The sequence below is a fragment of the Falco rusticolus genome, chromosome 1 (assembly GCF_015220075.1).
Source record: "Falco rusticolus isolate bFalRus1 chromosome 1, bFalRus1.pri, whole genome shotgun sequence".
NCBI lineage: Eukaryota > Metazoa > Chordata > Aves > Falconiformes > Falconidae > Falco > Falco rusticolus.
In genome coordinates, this window is record NC_051187.1 from 123,223,680 (window position 1) to 123,245,333 (window position 21,654).

Below are 21,654 nucleotides of genomic sequence, written 5' to 3' on the forward strand. Positions count from 1 at the left end.
ATGCTTGAGGGACAAAACAAGGAGTGCTACTTTTACTGTTGTCAGCTTCTGATGCACGTATACATCTGAGAGTAAAAGACCTTCGAATAATATTGTTTCTGGTTGCATTTACGATGAAAGTCTGCAGAAGCAATGGAGCCAGATAATGTTTATGCTCATTCAGCTTTTTTCATTACTCCAGAGCATGTTCTTTGCACTTATATTCAATTGGACAGCTTGCTGCTAAAAAAAAGAATGTCCTACAGAGACTTCCCAGAGTGTCAGTGAAAACGACCTACCAGGTTCTGCTTCAAATGACTATATGCTAGCTTTTTTTCCAGAATTTTGGCCTTATATTTGCCTTCAGGTTCATCTAGGAGACAGTAATGAGTAGTTACGCATTTTGAGTCCTTGCAGATGTAGTTCTAACCCTATAAATCTGAAAATAAGTTCACAGAACAATTTAAACTGATTGTTGTTCTACCCTACCCTAAACTTTTAATCAGACTAGAAGTGATGGGGTAAGAGCTTTGCCTCAAAGATAACTATGGAAATGTGTGTAACATTTTCATGGTAAAATCTTCTCAAACTCATCCCAAACCACTCATTAAACTAACTTGGCATTCAGTTCTGTTAACTCTTACTCATACTGCTGATATTTCTGGGGACAAAGAAAGAAGAAGATGGAGAATTTTGGTTTTTTCAAAAACCCCTAGGACTGATGAGTCCAAGTTAGCCTCTGAGGCGTATTCCCACAGAATTTCGTGATGCAGTCTTGGTACGTTGTCTTGGTATTACATCTTCCATAGAAACAGTCTCGCTGTATTTTTTTAAAGGATCTCTGATACTTGTAGAAAAGTTAAATTTGTGTACATTTCATCATATCTATGGAACTGCGGTGGCTAGTCACTGCTGTCTAATGGCTTTGGAGAACTGCAAAAGCACACCTGGTCAGCCCAGGTGGTTCCCAAAAGCCAGGACTTCTGTTTTGGCTGCGCTTACGGCAGAAGCAGGCCAGCAATAGAGGGTCTCTGCTCATCAGCAGGAAGGGAAGAATGGAGGAGTTTCTCAGTAAGGGCTCCTTTGGTGGAGAGCAGCGATTAATTTCCTTAACTATTTAAGATAGTCCAAGTAGTATATAAGTGCACAGGTTTACAGAACTGATGCCTTTAACAGTCCATCTCTGCTGGTGCAAGGAGTGAGTACTCCCATTGCAGCCAGAAGAAAGCACTTAATATATGTCTGCGATGTTGTATCTAAGGAGGGCAACAGATGCGGATGAAATACAAAAAGGAATGTTTTAGCAATGACATCCTGAAGTATGTTTCTTCTCTGTATCATCCATGTGCTTTCAGAAAGGCAGTGCAGTAAATGAAGTAGGCTGGACTAATTGACTGAGTATTTAACACCTGCATTACAAAAAAAAAAATAATGCTGTGATATGGAATCTCTAGCTCCTGGTTCCTCTGGCTAAGGGAATCTTTCTTCTAAGAGATTAAACATCTTATTTAAAACACAGAACAAGTACAAACCTGCCAGACTATAATATGAAAAAAATGCTGCTTTTCTCTTTTACCAACTCATCACTTCTTCTTACCCCTCAAAAAAGTACAGTTTCTTTGCATGAATGCAAAGTACTTTGATGTCTATCCTGGCCAGCAACAAAGGAACCTCAATTCCATCTTATTGCTAACTAAGGCTAAAAACCACGCTGCAAAAATAAAATCTAAATCTGTGCAACTTTATAGAAAAATGGAACTGATGCATCAATACCAAGATTTAGCACTTCTACGCTGCTAGAGATGTTGCTGAATTGTATGAATCATCCCATAGCAATTTTAATTCTAGTGTGGTTATCCAAACCCCAGAATCCCAATGTTTGCACTTTCTGGAGGACTGAAAAAAAAATATGGAAGAACACAGCATGAAATTATTATGTCCCCTTTGCAGTGGACATATAAAAAAAAAAAAAAAAAAGAAAGTGTTAAGTGATTTGATGGAGTAAAAAATACCTAAATGAAATAGTATAGGGATTAGGAAATAGGATGCTTTCAGCTCCTGAGCTGAATCTGTTGAACTGCATTGTGATATTTTTATTATTTCAATATGCGGTCTCAGAAATACTTGAGGTAAGTTTTGTTATCACAAGGAAAGATTATAATTCATACAAAAATTCCTTTTATTGAGTATCTCATTTTCAGGTAAAATGTGTATAAAAGTTATCAATTCCATATGGTCAAACATATGGTATGAAATACTTGTGTCCACTTACAAGACACATGACAATATTTCAACAGCTCTCTCCTTTGAATTTCATGGTGGAGAGACATAACAAAAGCATAAATTTTCGTTAGCTGTATTTGTATTTTCAAAAATGAACTACACCAACAAACAACCTCCAACAGCATAAAAAAATACACTGAAGAATAATTAAAAGAAAATAATACAAAGCTAGGCAAAGTCTGCAGAATTTAAGTATTAAAACATAATCCTTGGACTATGGTATGTCAGAGCTGTCGCTGAAAATCAGCTGTTCTGTAAAGGTGTGAATGTAAAGGCAAAGGATGTACAGTTGGTGCTTGTACCAAAGGAATCACAGAATCACAGGATGGTTGAAGTTGGAAGGGACCTCTGGAGGTCATCTTGTTCAGCCCCCCTGGTTAAGCAGGGCCACCTAGTGATGGCTGCCCAGGACCATGTCCAGACATTTTTTTAACATCTCCAACAAGGATGGAGATTCTACAGCCTCTGAAGGCAACCTGCTCCAGTGCTTGGTCACCCTCACAGGAAAAAATTGTTTCCCGATGTTCAGAGGGAGCCTCCTTGTTTCATTTTGGGCCTGTCACTGTACACTACTGAAAAGAGCCTGGCTCCCTCCATCTTCTTTGTACCCTCCCTTCAGGTATTTATCTAACACTGATGAGATCCCCCTGAGCCTTCTCTTCTCCAGGCTGGACAGTCCCAGCTCTCTCAGCCTTCCCCCGTGTGTGAGGTGCTCCAGTCCCTTAATCATCCTTGTGGTCTTTAGTTGGGCTATCTCCAGTATGTCACGTCCATGTCTCGTGTATGGAGAAGCCCCAAACTGGACCCAGCATGCCACGTGTGGCCTCACCAGTGCTGAGCAGAGGGTCACCTCCCTTGGTGACCTCAGGTCACCAAGGATCACCTTGGCAATACTGCTAATGCAGGCTGCTGCTGGCTGCCTTGCTGCAAGGACACTTTGCGGGCTCATGGTCAGCTTTTTGTCCACCAGGATCCCCGGGTCTTTTTCTGCAAAGCTGTTTTCCAGCCAGTTGGCATGGAGCACGTACTGGTGCATGAAGTTATTCCTCCCCAGGTGCAGGTTATTGTGTTTCTCTTTGTTAAACTTTGTGAGATTCGCTTTTGCCCATTTATCCGCATCTTTAAAGAGCACGAAAGTGTGCCGCGTAATTCAAACAGACCAAAACAAAGAAACTACTACGCTGCAAACTGGCTTCTTGAACTCTAGGCCAGAGGTGCTCCTGTAAGCGAGCAGCCAGGTGTTTAGCATCAGTGCTGCTTTCCCTTTAGCCTCTCTAGACAATCAGAACAAGACATAAACCTCCTCAGGACTGCAGTCTCTGCAGCCTTCAGTGGTATTGTGGATATCATCACTCACAAAACACCTTGGTTCCTCTACGGAAGCATTAATACATGTTTGTACAACTTGATATGCCACCTTCAGCAATAGAAATAAATAAAAATGTTCTTTTATACGAAGAAGAAAAATGGTGTTTTCAAACAGTGGCTCAGAAACTCTGATTACTTAACCATCAATACCTTTTTTTCAGAACATAACAAATGTGAAAGAAGTATGATACCCTTATGCAGCAGCCTGCTTTCCACTCCAGGAACTCAGAAACAATTAAGTTGGGCTTTCTTTCAGATTGCAGAATTAGGCCTTTCAAACCAAGGAAATAAAGTGGAGTGTATCTTCAAAATGTAGTGGAACAAGGGTTGGTTGATCTACAGTTTCCATCTACTTTCACCCCATATAGTTAAACAAAGATTCACGGTAATTTTTTGATACATTGCTGATGGGGGTGGGGGCAGGAAGGGTAGTGTCACCTTTTTCTGTGGCACATGTTGGCTCCAGCTCTTTTCCTTGCCTTCCCCTTCCCACCTCCTTTCTTACACCTCCTCTCTCAGATGCTCCTGTCACTCTGCAGCGGTCAGGTCTGATCTGCCAGGGCTGGGGCCGCAGCAGAGCTAACACTAACAGACCTGGCTTACTCCATGCAGCTGGTGTGTCTCCGTGCTGCCGTCCCCAATGTCTGCTGTCGTACCTGTATCAACCACCCTGCTCCCTTCGGAGCATCCCACATACCCACTCCCTGAACACACTTCGTGCCTGTAGTTGTCTTCGTACCCGTTGCCGTGATCAGCCAGCAAAGGACCACGCTGCCGACAGTGACATCTGCCGTTAGAGTCAGTGGCTGGGGTCACCACTCAAACCACCCCACTCTTGTGAGACAGGAAAAATAGGGGCAAAGCCAGAACAGGAGTGCTGACCCCTGGATTCTGCTCGGGAAGGGCTCCGGGCGGAGGTGAACGTGCTGCTGAACAGCACCAATAGCCACACCAGCAGCTCCATTCGGTGAGAGGTGGAAGAAGCAGCAACTGGAGGTTGAGAGCCCTTGTCACCCCTGGAATTGGTTGTAACCCCTGGAATAGGTGTGCCTTCTACACTAGTTACAGGGAAAGAGCCGACCTGAAGTTACATGTAACATCAGTAATCGCAGGCACCGCAATGCTGTTAAGAGAAAGCAAAGATCTGGCCGATTAAATAATGTATTTTTTAAGTTTTAGGTGGTTTTTGCAGATCACGAGCAAGTTAACACAAGCTTTTCTTTTGTTTTGGTAATAGGAGGCAAAGAAATGCACTGAGACAGGTAAGAGGAAGTTAGGGAGTTGTTTATGAAAAGAGATTTTCCTGAATCAAGTAAACCCTTGAAGGAAATAATGTTTCAGAATAAAATCTCAAAAAGCAAAAAAATTCTCAAAAGCAGATGTATGCACATTTTATGTGCATAACACCACATGAAAGAGTAATACTTTTCTGTATATATATATATATATTAAGAGATCTTTTCTGATGTATCATCATAAATGATGAAAAGCTAAAAACAGAGAAAACTTGTTTGCTGTAGTGAACCTGTAGTGCTACTCCTGCCCCTTATCCTGTAAGGCAAGAAAGAAAAAGTAGCGTACACTGCCTTTTAATGCAGCAGAGGCCATTCACCAGTCATTTTGTTTAAACTCCCCTCTCCGGGAAGTGTATGAAATATGGAGTAATTCCAGAATTCCACAAATGTGGAATACACTTCTCCAGCAATCTCATTTTAATAACGTATTCTAATCCATTAAACTCACTCTGGTGAGCCTGCAGTGAACCATGATATTTCTAAATCAAAATAAAATCAAAGGCCTTAAGCCAGACCGCAGAGCTAAAATTCTTTTTCATATCCCTTCACTTTATTTACAGAGGATTCTTATGTTCAAATGTAGCAAATCATCATGACAGAATAATTATGATGTCTTGTCATGTCATATTTTTTGAAACAATGTCAAATACTGAACCGAAGGACCTGCAGAAAACTAATAGTAAAAAACCCCAAAGCCAAACAGTGATGGATGAAAGACAACTCGTAATGAGCATGTCAAAACTTTGTTTTCTCTGCTGCTTTACCTGACAGTTGATACTTCTGCAGCACCAAATCCTGTTAGTGCAATGATTTAAATCCTTAACATGATACCCTATTTGATCTGCCACATAGCTGGGTACAGGGCAAACTGTCAATTCCAGGGTATGACAGGGCTTCTTAACCTCTGCAAAGCCTTGCTTTTCCTGACCAGCAGTGGGATACAATCTACATGGATTGTTACACATGATTTCTGAGATGTGAGATTGTCTCAATGTGTAGCTAGGCTTTTTCATATTTTTAATCTGTCTACCTGTATAAGCAAATTGTTCTGGGACGGGTCATAGCAGCAGACTTTCATGAAAGCAAACGCAGAGTGGGTAGAAAGAAAACTACATTGCTAAAGTAAGCAAGGATAATGGAATAACAAACCAAATAGAAAAAATAATTTTTAGAGTTGCCTTTAAACGATTTCAGGAAACACAAAGAGCTGAATGTTAGTAACTGTTTTATTTTGATTTGAAGCAAGTCAAGCAGGTGAATTTTGCATCCTTTTCAAATACTGGATTTTTAATTTTAGTGCTCTATACATCCCCCAATTAAGCATAGACACAGGAAAGAAGTAAACATTTCCATGTCAGAATTCTTCACTCTTGTATTTAATTAGATGTGTTTAAATCTCATCTTGCACAAGTGGAAATTACTATTTCTATTTTGCAAATGTACATAATTTGATCAAATCACGTCTTAATCTCCTCATTGGTAAGTTTTCCACTATAAAGCTCACTTTCCTTTAATCATTTTAATTTGTCTTCTCTGTATCCACTCCAGTTAAAGGAGATCTTTCTTCAGTTTGAAATACCAGAAACAGAACCAATTCCCCAGCAACAGTCACACTAATGCCAAATATAGGGATATGTGGCAACTATACACTTCTGCTATAGTTTCCACACTTTTTGGCCACAGATTGGATTAACGCTGTCTGCCACAGCCCCTCACTGGGACTTGTGTCCAAGCAGTGCTACTGTGACCTAAGCTCTTCTTCTGTGACAGAGATTCCCATAACTAAGACCACTGTCCTCAAAAGACAAGCTGTGTACTTGTTTCCTGGATACCTGACTTGATATTTTTCCTATTGAAACCCACTTTTGGCCATCATATTGCCAAGCTCTAATGCCTGACCCAGTTCCATCACACCTGTTTTTTCACAATTTACTCTCAGAGCAGGAAGTTCTATCAGCATAATTTATTAATACTTAACGTGCCTTTTCCCCAACTACAAGACAGAAATATTACTTGAGCATGTCTGCTTTTTTTCTGCATTATTTCTAATTCTGTTTTTGCCACCTGTGAATGGACCAATACCTTTGGTGATACCAGATTGTGAAAAGCTAAAGTACACAAAGTCAAAATACAGGATTGAAGGTAGACCTGTCTGTTTGAGTTCTGATGCCATCAACATTTTTCTGTGGAAGTTGATACACATTTTAAGGTTCTCCAAACAAAGGTTTGTGTATACCTTTATTTTACCAGAGTCCATTTGGATTTAATTAATGTAGCATTAAAAATAAAAAGGGGTAATTTTTCTTTTTTCATAATTTTTAGTATAATCTTAATGCCATCCATTACTCTTAAAATCTATACATTTTATCCAGAAAGGCTACACAATTTCCTATAATTTTAAAAAAGTGATGGCTAATAGTTATAACAACAACAAAAATATTATTCAAGACCTTGCTTCAGCACTACTGCTCTTGGTTTATGTCATTGGTACCTTATTTCACAATGTGTAATTTTATACTAGCTGCAAAATAATTTGGACTATCTATTTATTAGTTAGTCTGGAATTGTTTTGTAAAGATATAGTAATTACGGGTTTATAAGGTAATTTTGCAACCCAGGAAAATACACTCAACCCCCCCTGGGCTTAGAGAAATCCAGTAATCTTGAGTTTCTTCTGCTAAGGTCCCCTTTGACATATTAACAGGTCTCTTGAACACTTCTAATTTCCTGTCTATTCCTAGATGGCCCTTTCTGTCCCCAGCCCTGAACCCTGCCCCCTTTCCAAAAAATCTCAGTCATCTGTCCTTTGGGGACAGCTTGGTAATTGATGCACTGATAAAAGTTTGTCACTTCTGCTGCTGCTCTAACTCTTCCCCACCTGCTTGAAAGAGCTATAGTAACAGCACCGAAATGGACATAACCCCTTGCTGTAGCATATCGTCTTCTGCTATTTGTGGCTCAAATTGATGAACACATACTGCCGTCTGCCCCAGGGGTGTTTGAGAGGGACCTTTTGGAGCCACTGGATTGTGACATTGGAAAGCAGCAGACCCCTTTGGTTTCTGTAGGAGCAACACCTGGACCCCTCCTTCCTGCTGGGAACACTAGGGACAGTATGAGGTCTTTTGTGTCCTGGACTGTGGAAAAGGGCAGCTTCCGCCTCAGCAGCCAGGCTGCATTGCTTCGCTGAGTGGACCTGGCTGATGCCATCCTCATCCTCCTGACACCAGCACAGTTTTAAGTAGAGAGGATGCTGGCATGTCTCTCCCCTCTCAGCAAAGCAGATCAATAGAACTTTTCTTATTGCTCAAGGTTTCATGTTTTCTACAGCCGTAGGCAGACATTACAGCTGGCGTTAAGCATATCCAGGTCTACTTTCAAACCACTAGCTTAGGCACTTGAGAAATACTGATAACCATCTGATAATTTTGAAATAATAATAATAATATGACTCTGGAAGGCTCTGAAAGTGAGTCTCTGTGTAAAATGTATGTAGGAAGGGGATGAATCAGAACCAGTTATGTTAATACACTATTATATTAATAAATCAACATGTTCATATTATTATACCCAGGTTTATATTATTAAATCCAGAGGGGAAACAAGTGTCACAAAGAGGTGAACAAAGGGTTTCTCCTGGCAGGATGAAACTATGTGAGCTTAAAGATCCACGGTGTTTCAGAAGGCTTGAGGCACTTTAAGAATTCAGTCTTTCTAACTGCCTATGCGTAAAAGATGAAAATCTTCTGCATGCTTAGATTTTAAGATAACATGTAGATAACAAGTCACATATGCACAGGTACAGTAGAGCGTTTGGAAGGGCTGAATGTTGTAAATTAGGAGAAGCTTGGAAGCTTAGCAAAATACAACTTTAGGTTAAGTAGCAAAAATAATGGTATGTGTATATATGTATAATCTGAGAATAATTTAGGTTTTGCTGTTTCTTGCTAAGAATGATACCTTTAATCTCTTTCTGCATCTGAACACTTATTTGACAAACATAACCACAATTTTTTTCATCAATAATACAAAAATAGTGCTTCAGATAAAAATATAGTTGTCATGGGACAAAACTGTAGGTAATATATGCAGAAGTTACAGTAGCATCCAGAAGTTCATATTTTGTTGCCATTGCCATTAGGGAAAACCTTTATTAACAGTTCGCATTTTTTTCCTCAGCAAAGCGCTTTCAAAACATTTGCTAATTAAAACCTTTATATCTTTTAGACAGTAAAAATGCCTTTTCCAACCTGCAACAGCTATGTAACTTATTTTATTAGTGGTTTAGTAATGAAGTCAGATAAACCTTTGATTTAATAATTAGCATTTATAGATTAGCTTCTGCCTTCAAAGCACTTTGCAAACATTAACTAATTAATTCTTGCAACTCCCCTGTAATTTGGGGAAACAGGTATATTCATACACCTTTGCCTATGGTTTAGGAAAGAAAGTATTATCTCAGACATTTTATGCAACAGAGAATTAAGACATATAAAGGAAGTTATTCACCTAAGTCCAGAAAGATGACAACATTGTCCGAGTACTAACTAAATTATTGTTGTGGTTTAACCTGGCAGGCAGCTGAACACCACACAAGCCATTTGCTCAACTCCTCGCCAGGTGAGATCAGGGAGAGAATCGGAGGCGAGGCGGGGAAGTAAAATTCATGAGTTGAGATAAAAACAGTTCAATGCAACAGAAAAGGAAGGGAAAATAATAACAACGAGGATGACAAGGACAACGATAGAATTGGAATACACAAAAGAGGTGATGCACAACGCAGTCGCTCACCACCCACTGACCAATACCCGGCCAGTTCCTGAGCAGTGGCCCCCAGCCAGCTTTCCCCCTAGGTTATGTACTGAGCATGATGCCATATGGTATGGGGTAGCCCTTTGGCCAGCTGGGGCCAGCTGTCCTGGCTGTGTCTCCTCCCAGCTTCTTGTGCCCCCACAGCCCTCTCGCTGGTGGGGTGGGAAGCTGAAAAGTCCTTGACTCTGTGTAAGCACTGCTCAGCAGCAACTAAAACATCAACATTATTCTCATCCTAAATCCAAAGCACAGCACTGTACCAGCTACTAGGGAAAAAATTAACTCTATCCCAGGCAAAACCAGGACAACTATTCTCATCCTCTTCTGTACTCCAGTCACTCTGCTCTTTCACTGATTTCTTCTGGAGGGGTCCAGCCAGGTCTGCCCAAGCAAAGCAAAGCTTTGGATGCTGAGCAGGTCCCTCCATCTTCTCTTTACCCAGCCTCTCAGGCCACTCGCTCGTGGTATGCGCATACCTCAGGGACGTGTGCGGCAGGTGTGGCAGGCGAGCCAAGTGTTAGACTTAACAGGTCTCTCCCAGGGATGCTCCTCTGGGCTCACTGGCCTCACTAATGAACTCTGCCCACCCTGACCTACCTGGTGCTATCTCTCCCTGGCCATCGCCACGATACAAAGACAAAATTATTTTTTAAAAAAGCAGTGTTCTCCTGCTGACAGCCTGCTTTATTTCTGCCTTGAGTGCAACCTGCTACAAGTATTTATTATTGTAAAAGAGGAACATTGTTCCCATTCCTTCCTATGGGTTTACTGTTTTGTTGCCTACAATAATATAGCTTTCCCGTCTACTGCAACCCATCTAGCTACAATGTTATACTGCATTTTAGCCATATGATAGATAATTACCTCTGCTTATGCTGCAGGTGGAATGAGTGAAATGAGCTGCGAAAAGGCTGCGCCCATGGCGCTGATATCAGAGGACAATGAGGAATCATTTGCAGTGTTTCGACTGAGCAAAGCAAGTAAGTTTTCTTGACTCACAGGCTTTAGGAAATTTCCTGAAATTAAGATACTTTTTTTACAGCCAATAGAGGCCATTAACAAGATGTCAAAATTAATAAGTTGTTTTCACTGAATTTAAGAATTCCATCACGTACAAAGGCCCAATTATTTATCATTCTTTGTTTTTACTAAATGTTGGGAATTAACATTATTGTGTAAGTTTTGTGTATTTTGTAAGTGTATTTTTGTTTGATGAAATAGTAAGCTAAATATTAATTGTATCACTGCTGTTTCTTTTCAACATTTAAAAAGATCTAAGAAACTTCGGGACATTTTTAGTAGCTCAACTGAAGCAAGTTTTCATACATCTTGGTGTCTTCTAGCAAGAGAAACAGAGTGAAAGAGCAATGGAGAGATATCTGTTAATGCGTACTTCATCATCACATTCAGATAAACAATACAATTAAATAATGTAGGAGATTTGTAAAGATTAGAGAATTAGGAGCTAAGCATTCCTTGGTGATCAGCTGTTTGTTAAGTATTGAAGAGTAACTTTTTGTGATTCTGTTTCTGTAAGCTGAGTCTGTCAAGTGGAGACTAGTAGAAAAGAGAACAGTGCTGCATTTTGTATTTGGTGTGCCAAGCACTATTTCTCTATGGAGATGAACAGATATTTTTTTTTAATTTGCTATTTTATTGTATTTATAATTAGCCGTCTGGAAAAAAAAAAGTTCTCTTTTAGCATCTGCAGTGATGCATTGATTCTTTCATTACAGCAAATACACATGACCCCCGGTGTTCAACTGTAAACAATAATAGTTACTGGCTTCATTAGGAAGCTAGCAGATGGCTTATAAGTTCTCATGGTAGCTTTTATCCATTTGAGGCTTGCAGCATGCAAATGTTTGTCTTTTAAACAGGATAAAACAATGTAAAAGGGGCTCTGTGCTTTGTTTTTATTAGTAGCAATTCATTTGTATTGCAGATTTGAATCTGAGTATCTGAGTGCACTGTCAGTTTTTCCTGGCTGCAGGTAAAATACTCTCTGGGCTTTGCCTCTGCTTCTGTGGCATTTTCTGTACCAGAAGAAATGAGGTCAAATAGCACTTCTGATGCTTTGATAGAGCGGTCCCCCTTCCCCTTCCCCTTCCCCTTCCCCCCTTTCAGCAGAGAGGCAGCACTGCCTCTAGTTTACCCTACATGGACTGGGGATCTGACCATGGAGATCATTGGTGCCATTTTGTAGTTCCAAAATGTGATTTACCCAGCAAACATTTTACAAAGAAATGGGTTTGTACAGTTTTGGAATACCTGATGAATAACAACTCATTTACTGTCATCACCAGTCTGGTGCTTGCAGTGTGATGAACTTCAGGGTGCTTCTCAGATAGGCTGCAGGCAGTTGCAATGATTGTCAGACATAATTGCCACATTTGTTACTTAACTGGGCAGAGCTATCTGAAGAACAGTTAATCTTCAGTAAGATTTGGTAAAGCACAATAGGTCTTTTAAAGCAGAACAGTTTTATTTTAGTGCGTGAGTCTTTGGTGGCTTTTCTCATACTTCTAATACAGCCCAGGCTCTCATTACTATTTTCATGTACTCAATTTTTTGTTGGTAGCTGGAATCAAGCTACATTGTCAAGAAATGGAAGCAGGGGTTGTCTATTAAATATGATGTTAAATAACTTCAGTTCTCTTTGAAAGCACAGACCCGTGGTGGTGCAAACTCCCTCAAAAGTTGTTGAGTTGCACCACTGTCTTTCAACTGGATTTGCACACGGAGCAACCCATAGGTAGTTCATTGTTTATGTTCATGCAGTATTGACTGCTCATGGTTTCTTCACACTAAGGCATAAGCATGTGACTGGTTGATTTTTATGATACAAACGCCTCTCTTCAGACAGAAATCAGCCATTTCTTTCAGAAAGGACCATCAAAAATGAAGAAAGGACCATCAAAAAAAGAAACTTTTTTACAGGAGAAGTCTTATTCTGAGGGCTTACATGAACCTGACTGCTGCCAGGGTCCTGTGTTTCCTTATCGTACAGTAAGGGTATGAGTATCAAATTAGGGGGCTTTTTTGAGTAAACAGTGATCTAATTAATCTTCAGGGTTTTATATTATATTTCCATGTTATATATTCAGTTTTAAAGTTCAAAATTACTTTTGTTTGGAGGGACATCTGTATCTCCTGGAACAGATTCTGGAATTTTGCTTTCAAAGCATGTATTTTCACTTTTTACCCTCTTTTGTTTTATTTAAAATAGTATTTGCATAAAAAACTTTCTTTCTTCTAAGCACATCTGCTCTTGCTTCTACCTCACCTGAAGATCTAACCCTTTGCATGTGACATCTTCAATGAAGAATAAGCAGCAGGAGCAGATGAGCTTTCAAGAAATAAAGATCCTATTTTCATGCAAATGTACGAGTAATTAAAAACGATGGGAGGAAAAAAAAAGGCAACTCAATATTCAATACCTTCAAATTTAATTTGAAGTATAATAGTTTTAAACTTTTGCATAAGAACTCCCAGACTTTAAGTGGTTTAGTTTTAAGTGCGGTAATAATTGTCATTCAGATTAATGGGTTAGTTTTTCTTATCAAAAGACACTTTTAAAATAAATTTGGGAGTAGTAGTAAGAAGGTTTAAAGATTATTTTTTTTTTTCCCTGTGGTTTGAAATAAAGTTAGTTAAATTCCTAAGTAAACTGAACTTCCGTTCAAGTCTGCGGGTTAAGTATAGCTATACTCAAAAAGCCAGCCTAAGGCCTGCTACAAGCTCCACATGGCTTCCACTATGGAAAGTATGCCAAGCTGTACCTTCAGCATTTGCTGTTGCTTCATTAACCATCTCACTTTCCCTGAAGGAAGCATTTCACTGAAAAACAATACTGAAAAACAAAGACTGTTTTTATTAAGTTTTGCCATTCCTTATTAATCACCTAAAAGCTTACAAAATCAGGAAGGGGAAGATAATTTTTGGTAGTAATGCATCCCACAATTCTATCCTTTTAAAACCACTGCCAAAATTAGGAGAGTTTTAACATACACCTATTCTGTTCTGTTCTGTTCTATTCTCTGTCTACAGTAACACAGAGTTTGAAATTTGAGCATTCTCTATTCTCATAACAAATTAGCACAGTTCACAACAAAATAAAATCATTGCCTAAACATTGGACCTAGTTTCATTCATCTTCAAAGCTGTAACATTTCAAAGCTGGACTGCATAAAAAACTTTTGCCATTTTATCCTTTGCTATTTAAATTAATTACTCATTATATAGAAGTAGTCACAGCTCCCAAATAATAGGTGCACCTTTATTGATTAGCAATGTTTGTTTCTGATGGGTTCGGAAAGGATGGGCATTACATATATATTTACACACACACACATATATGTAAAAACAATGGAAAGCTATATAGTTTAGATCCCACAGAATAAAGAAGTGAGGTATTGATGATTTATTGATTACAGTTTACATTTAGAAGAGAAGATACGGGAGCTGATAAATAAGGTAAATATTTTAAAATTCTGCCAGTAATAATCTAAAGGGAATATGTGATTTGCAGTAATACTTGGAATAATTCCTTCACTAATGCTGGCAACTAGAATTTCTTGTACAGCAGGCTGAGGTATGGCCCATGGACTTCACGGAGATTTGGTAATGCCCCACCCGCATCAGCTATTTCTTCCTTCCTTTGAATTCTGGCTTGTTTTTTGGTTTTGGTTTTGGTTTTGTTTCTTCCTAGTAGAAGGAGGTGGACCACAAGAATAAAGCGACACAATTTTATGGAAAACCGTTACTGTAAATGCTATGAATAAGACCTACCACTACATTTCAGTGCTTCAAATTTCAGTGGAATTAAGAAATGGAGGAGGCTAATAGAGGTTGGGTGTAGCTATAATGGGTATGGCAACCTGTGCTCTATTAATTTGTTCCTGGATAAGATTTACTCAAATATTTTAGCTTTACTTTCTTGCAGACTGTTGGAACTTCATCATAGATTTGCTTAGCTGGTGCCTTAGGCAGCTACACCAAGTGTTTGAATTTCTTGTGATAATGAACAATTAAAACTAACTGAAAGCACCTATATTTTTATAATTGATTTAGCAGTTGATTGTCTCTCAAGATTAATGATTCCCCTGTGCTCAAAAAATAATGTTGTCAGTTGATGCCTGAAACCATATTATTTTTATTGCAAACATCACGGATGAAACATAATTTTTGTCAATTATGATTTGAGGGGATGAAACAGATTGTTCATAAAAGTAGAGAACATAAAATAAAATTTTCAAGACCACCACATAGACCATAGCTGATGACCATTTAGTTATAAATTAGCTACCTGTAACTACATTTGATATATTAATTCTTCTCCATATAGAACATAAAGCAAGGAACTCACAGGAAGTCTTTTTTTTATAGTACAGTAGTAAGATTGCTTCCATTTCTGCTTCTACCCTCATTTCATTTTCATAGCTTCATTCACTATATGCCTATTTAAAACATTATTATATTTATTCCGACCTATTAGAAAGACTTATAAAAATATTCTGGATGTCTTAAAAGCTTTGTGAAAGATATAATTAAATGGAATATTGTCCAGAACAGGATCCCAAGAAACTATTCACAAATGTATTTGGCCTATTTGTATTCATCATTGTACTCACAAAGAGTAAGAATAATACCACTGATGCCAGTTGTGCTAACAGCAGATGATTGTTTTGCATGTTCTACCAAAAACGGCCGTTAGTATTGCAAAACTGAGCATTCAAAAGTTAGAAACTGACAATATTATGAGAAGAACCATTAGGAGATTCCTTTAAGGAGGGAAACTAGGGATAATTTGCATCTTAATGTGTGGAAACAAAATCTGGAAATCTTCCAGAGGTGGATATCTGAATGTCTCGGAGGAAAAATTTTATATGAGAATATTAGATATGAAGTATAAATCCGAGATTCATCAGAGAGTTTGACAGCGCCTTTATATTACCATCACCCAGAAAAATGATGGAAATATCTGAGATATGTTAAGAATTAAGAGAGGACAGTCATAGACTAATTCAAGAGAATCATAAAAGTAAACCATAAACACACTCCGTATTGACTTAGAAAAATTTAATAATGTAGAGAATCTACAAAGACCAACACAGAACAGGCCAGCATGGGAGAAATTAGTTCACCCCCTTGCTGTGTGAAGGATTCACATGGGGCAAGGAGGTTTATTTTCTTCTCAGTACCATGATCCCCAGCACAAAAACCTCTCAGAAAGGATCCCCCACAATCACTGCTTTCAGTCCTATTTTCTCCATAGGCATCTGACATCAGTAGGAAGGCAGCTGTATTGCTCTAGGTAGTGAAGGTTAGAACTCACTGAAAAAAGACCTATTCTATTCTATTCTGTTCTGTGCTGTTCTGTTCTGTTCTGTTCTATTCTATTCTATTCTATTCTGTTCTGTGCTGTTCTGTTCTGTTCTGTTCTGTTCTATTCTATTCTATTCAATTCTGTTCTGTTCTATTCTGTTCTGTTCTGTTCTGTTCTGTTCTATTCTATTCTATTCTATTCTATTCTATTCTGTTCTATTCTGTTCTGTGCTGTTCTGTTCTGTTCTGTTCCATTCCGTTCCGTTCCGTTCCGTTCTATTCCATCCTATTCCATTCTGTTCTGTTCTGCTCTGCTCTGTCCTGTTCTGTTCTGCCCTATTCTGTTCTATTCTATTAATTTTCTTAGGCTGCACTTACTGTCTTACTTACTATTCCTTCCAATAACGAGGTGTGATGACTATCCTCATTTAACCTCTGCCCTAAGAAAACTAGGGAACATACAGGCATCTTTTGGTTTTGCTTTGTTGAGGAGGGGTCTGTTTTATGGTTTAGCTGGTCTGGCACACCAAACAGAAGGTAGTAACCCTGTATGATAGTCTTTTCTTTCTGAAATAATTGTTTATATTTTTTTCTTCCCCCTACCCTCAGTCCCTCCAGAATTTTGTCTGTCATACAAGTTAACCAGTCATAATATAGTAATCCTGATAGAAGCTGACAAAGAGACAACTCTGTCAAGCCATAACCTCATGTTGTTCGTCCTCTAGCTTTCAGTTAGCTTGGCTTGAGGCTGCAGAATACTGACGTCTCAGATCTTGACATTTCAAATCTATGAAAAAGCAATATGGAGAGTGGAGAATGAGTTTTATGTGTACAGAATTGACTCAGAGTCTCAGAAGATGAGCAACAGGTTAGAGTGTCTGGACAGCTGCAGGTTTCACGCTGCTTTGCTGTAGGATGAATAACAAAGCAAAATCATCATCTAGCACAGTTCAACAAAGACAACTGCCTGAGGGCAAGCATTAGTCCCAGATGCAAAGATGTAACAATCCACAAACAGTCCCTAATTATGGACCAAGTTGGCCACTTACCGTTGTGAATTTTCAGTCAGAGTAGACTTAGTGTAGACTTTAGTTATATCTTTCACAAGGTAGACTTAGTGCCTCTGTGAGCTCTTCATGTAGCATCACTTATTTCTTTGCTTAAGCTTCAGCCAAACATTTATGTGTGAGCTGCTTTTGTCAAAAGAATAAACCATCTCGATGCTAATGAGTATGGTCAGATGCGCTGAAGTGTAGCTTGCACTTGTCTTAATCTTGTCTAACTGGTTCTCCTAAAGGCTGCATTTGGAAACTGAAAAGGCAGGTGGAAGACTAAACCTCCATGTGACTTAGGTAAATCAAGGATTTGGTAGCAAGAGCACTGGTTGCACTCACGGCTCTTGAGTATGCACCTTAAGGGGGAATTCACACTGCAACACTCGAAAGTGCAAGGATATATAGAGCAGTGATGAATTTAGCATATACTGCACTAGTTAGAGAGTATAGCAATGAAGAACATCACTTGGTGCTTAATATAAGCATTTATGAAAGACCTTTTTTTTCCCGCTGAAGTATCACAGCAGTCTTCCAACAAGTGCTGTCCTTCACCTGTATATTACCTTCTGATTTTCTGAGAATAACTGGAAGATTCTTGGAGAAAGAGAAAAATTCATTTTGATATTTTGTCAGTCATTAATATGCCTACAGTTCAGTGCACAAAAACAGCCAAACAAGTAAACTGGTGGGAAGAACTGTTAATCTGCGTCTTCCCGGGACATATTCAAACTAATATTCTAGTTTTCAATTCTTTTCACATTCCTTTGTACTATGAGTCTGGATTTAGTATTCTTCATGTTCTGCATATAATTTTTGTCCTTTCTAGCTACTGTCAGGTATTGAATGGCTAATCGTATTTTTGTGGTATTTTACATTCTTACCAAATCGTTTTAACATAATGTAATATAATAACTTATTTAGTTACCTTATGTTTTAAACTTTGTATTGAACACTGCCAGGTCTTTGACATGTTCAGTACAGCCCATAACATAGGGCATAATCTTTGTTAGTTTTTAAACTTCCTTATGCTTACTTTTATAAATTTTAAATTTTCACTTCTATGGCATATACATATCCACTTTTCTTCCATTCAGTTTGAACTATATTCATGTTCATGACCAGCTGTATTCCTGACACACCAAATTGCACACCCTGAAGCTCTGTCCAGTTTGTTAGTGTGATGAAGATGAGAATCTAATGCTAAGCTCTGTGGTGCTTTGTCATCTTCCTTTTGTATTTATGGTCATTCCTTGACCTTGTGAGCAAGCCAGTTTGTTATCCAGTTGAGTATTACTTCCTTACCTTCTTACCCAATTCATTAATAATGTATCTGGTACTGGATTAAAAGCTTCCTTGGAATCCAAATGAATAATGTATACTTCTTTACTCTTGTCCACTTTTATTTTCATTTCCTCAAAGAAATTAAGCTAGTTTATTATGCATTGTTTCCATTTTGGTAGTCTTCACACCAAAATACTGAAGATTCTATTTGCATGGAAAGTTTGGGCAGTTTACCATAACAGAAATGTTCCTCTTGTATTTTTGAATACCTGTCACAGTGCCATAAGCTATATTTAATATTTTACTGACAGTACCTAAAGCAATGTATTTGGTACTGCACCCAATGCAAAAATATATTTTCACATAACAGAAAAGGAACTACAGCCTAATACAGAACAAAGTAGATTCCATCAGGAAATACTTTAAAATGTCATGAAACATATATTTTACACACAAAAATCTGCCAATCAAGTTTTTATATCAGTTACAGTTTCATAAAGTACCCTGGGGTGCGACTCTGTAACAATGTGAAGACAACAAAGGAAATACGAGTCTGCAAAAATGTCACAAACACATTAAATCTAAAAAGTACCCATTAAATTTGATGGAAGAAGAATTACTGTTCCAACCTATTAGACTGTTATATATTTGGAAATGGAATTCCTTTAAAATTCCTTGCCACTGAAACCCCTATGAATTCCGTAGGGATTCACGGTGAAAAGAAGTCTGATTTGAGACTTCTGCCATATGCTGTTCTTTTGACTTCACTGAAAATTTTGTGGGCATGTTAAGGGAGATGCAGGCTTTTGTTAGCAACACTTTTTTTCCTTATACTTCATTTTTTTGTGCTTTATTAATTGATATCAATTTTAAATAAGGACAAAAAATACAGAAGAATGTAAGCATCTCTTTGGCTGTGTGAAATCAGAAGAACGGAGCCCGAGTTTGTGACTGTCCATGCAGAGAGAACATAGATGTGTTCTACATGTAAAGCATGGTCACATAAACTTGACCATTATAGCCAACTTCACAAGTTGGTAGTCAGCCTCAGATTCTAGCTTAGAGGACTGGTTCTCCAGTCATTCATGTGACTTAATGCTTTTACCACACTGGCTGACCTGTCCTGCCACTGCGTTTTGAGAGTTTCTCGTCCCTGGTGATTGTCCATCATGACAATTGGTCTCTTGGACCACGCAAGCCCAAAGCCTCCTGAACCACACTAGATGTAGTTGTAACTGTGGGGCCAAATAGTGAAGTGACAGAGCTGACATCTCTGTCTACATAATCTTGGACCAGTGGGTATCCTTCCTGGCACGTTCTCTTTCACCCCCTTCAAAGATGAGACATTGTATTGTATCTTTAGGGAGGTCACTGATCTCTGGGACTGCAGCAGTTCTTCACCACAAACCTTTGTCCCACTAACCATTACTTTAATGCTATCACTGGCACATACTGTCATCTCATTATCGGCTCCCTTTTCGAAGTAATCTATGGATATGCTGAAGAACATATCTCAGGCAGACCACTTGTGACCTCCTCCATTATGAAAACCGACCATTTACTCTGATGCTCTCTTTTTCATCTTTTAACCAACTATTTATCCATGCAGGAAGCTTCCCTTTTTAAGCCCTTGTTCTTTAGATAGGTTCAGGATCTCCTAACCTAATGTTGTCCCTAAGGAACCTCTTAAGGCCTGACCTCTACTCCCATGGAGTTCACGTTCTTACTCTCAGTCCCACCATCCCTGTCAGGATTGTATTGAAACAAATCTTAATCATAGCCTAGCCAGAGCTCAGGTTCAAATGGTGGACTTGACACTGTTAGGTTTATGGTTGGACCCTATGATCTTAAAGGTCTTTTCTAGCCTAAATGGTTTTATGATTCTCTGATTCTAAAAAGAGCTATATGGCAGAAGTCTTGGAACTTACCTGTGAGAGGTCTTTTATGCTTTTGTAGACATTTTTGTGCATGTTGAATCAAGAAGCACACTCTTTTCAACTGCCTTTTCTGAACTTTGTTGAAGGCTAACAGTAGGCTTAGGCTGAAGCCTCGTAGCATGCTTAAGGCCCCTTGTATGATGTTCTCCCTGGGAATCTCCTGAACACCTGCCCTACCTTTCCTTGCAGTCCCTTTTCTACCATCAGTCTCATCACCCCCTGTAAGCTTTCTGGTTTTTCAAACCTTGGCCCTAGCCCTTAGGACTAGCCCTAGCCTGAGGCTGGATTCATGTTACATTCAATCCCGTTACAGGCTAAAGGGGTCATGCCTTAAAAGAGGATGTAAGAATGTAGTGTTAGTCCCGTTAATGTTTTAATAATCTAATGGTACAAATTACCCCATTAATACAGAAATAATACATTAACAATAGTTAAAATTGGTCTATATAAACTTCTTTGTTTCTACTCAGTTTCTCAGGTGCTGTGCTCACCTTCTGCATGTCCCACTGGCCCCTGTGGGGGGTCACAATTACGAGTCATTGGCCTCCTGAGTCCTGTGCTGGAAGGAGTTTGATGTTCACAGTAGGAGTTTCCTTCCGCTCTGTTCTGGGGTCTGCTTGGGTTTTCTTACTACAGTCTGCATCCTTCTCCTTGATAGAGTCTGAAATTTGCCCCACAGCCAGTCACAGCCCCTTTCCATGTAAAAAGGAACTTTACAATGAGACAGTTAGGCTTTTCTCGTATAGAGTATCCACAGACCAAGCTCAACCCAGTTAGGCAATACCCACTTAACCACTAGATGATTGTCATACACTGAAAAAAATAAAATTAAAATCAGTTCAAGTCAAGCCCAGCCCAGACAACTCCTGAGACCCTGTATTGTCATTTCCTCGTGTATTTTCCCCAACAGAATTCTAACTTTTCCCAAATAGATCAGATCTATCCAGGTGTCCCCTAATTCTGTTATTTGTCATAGTTTCTAGTAATTTGCCCAGTACACATAAGACTTACATTCCTACCATTCCCCGGATTTTCTCTGGAACCTTTTTAAAGAATTGATGTCACATCTGCTGCCTTCCAGAAGCAAAGCAATTTTAAGCAATAGGTTATACCCTGCTGTGAGTAATTCAGCTCTTTCGTCCTTGAGTTCCTTTAGAAATTTGGAGTGAATACTATACAGTCCTGGTGATTTTCACTTTATCTATTTATTCCATAATCTCTTCTACAGTAATTTCAATTTCAGACTGATCTTCAGATGAGTCCCCCGCCAAGAAAGGTTCTGATTTTGGAATCTTCCCAGTTCCTTCCTCAGTGAAC

The 21,654-nt window shown here is 38.9% G+C and overlaps 1 protein-coding gene across 2 annotated transcripts in view; it reads left to right on the forward strand.

The window, feature by feature from the left end:
• The window catches only part of DCTD (dCMP deaminase), a 67,358-nt gene that overhangs the window by 4,545 nt on the left and 41,159 nt on the right, over window positions 1-21,654 (forward strand). For both annotated transcript variants that reach the window (XM_037399227.1, XM_037399237.1), the window contains exon 3: window positions 10,619-10,717. The gene's annotated coding sequence lies outside the window, so the exon portion shown is untranslated. The remainder of the gene's footprint in view (window positions 1-10,618; window positions 10,718-21,654) is intronic.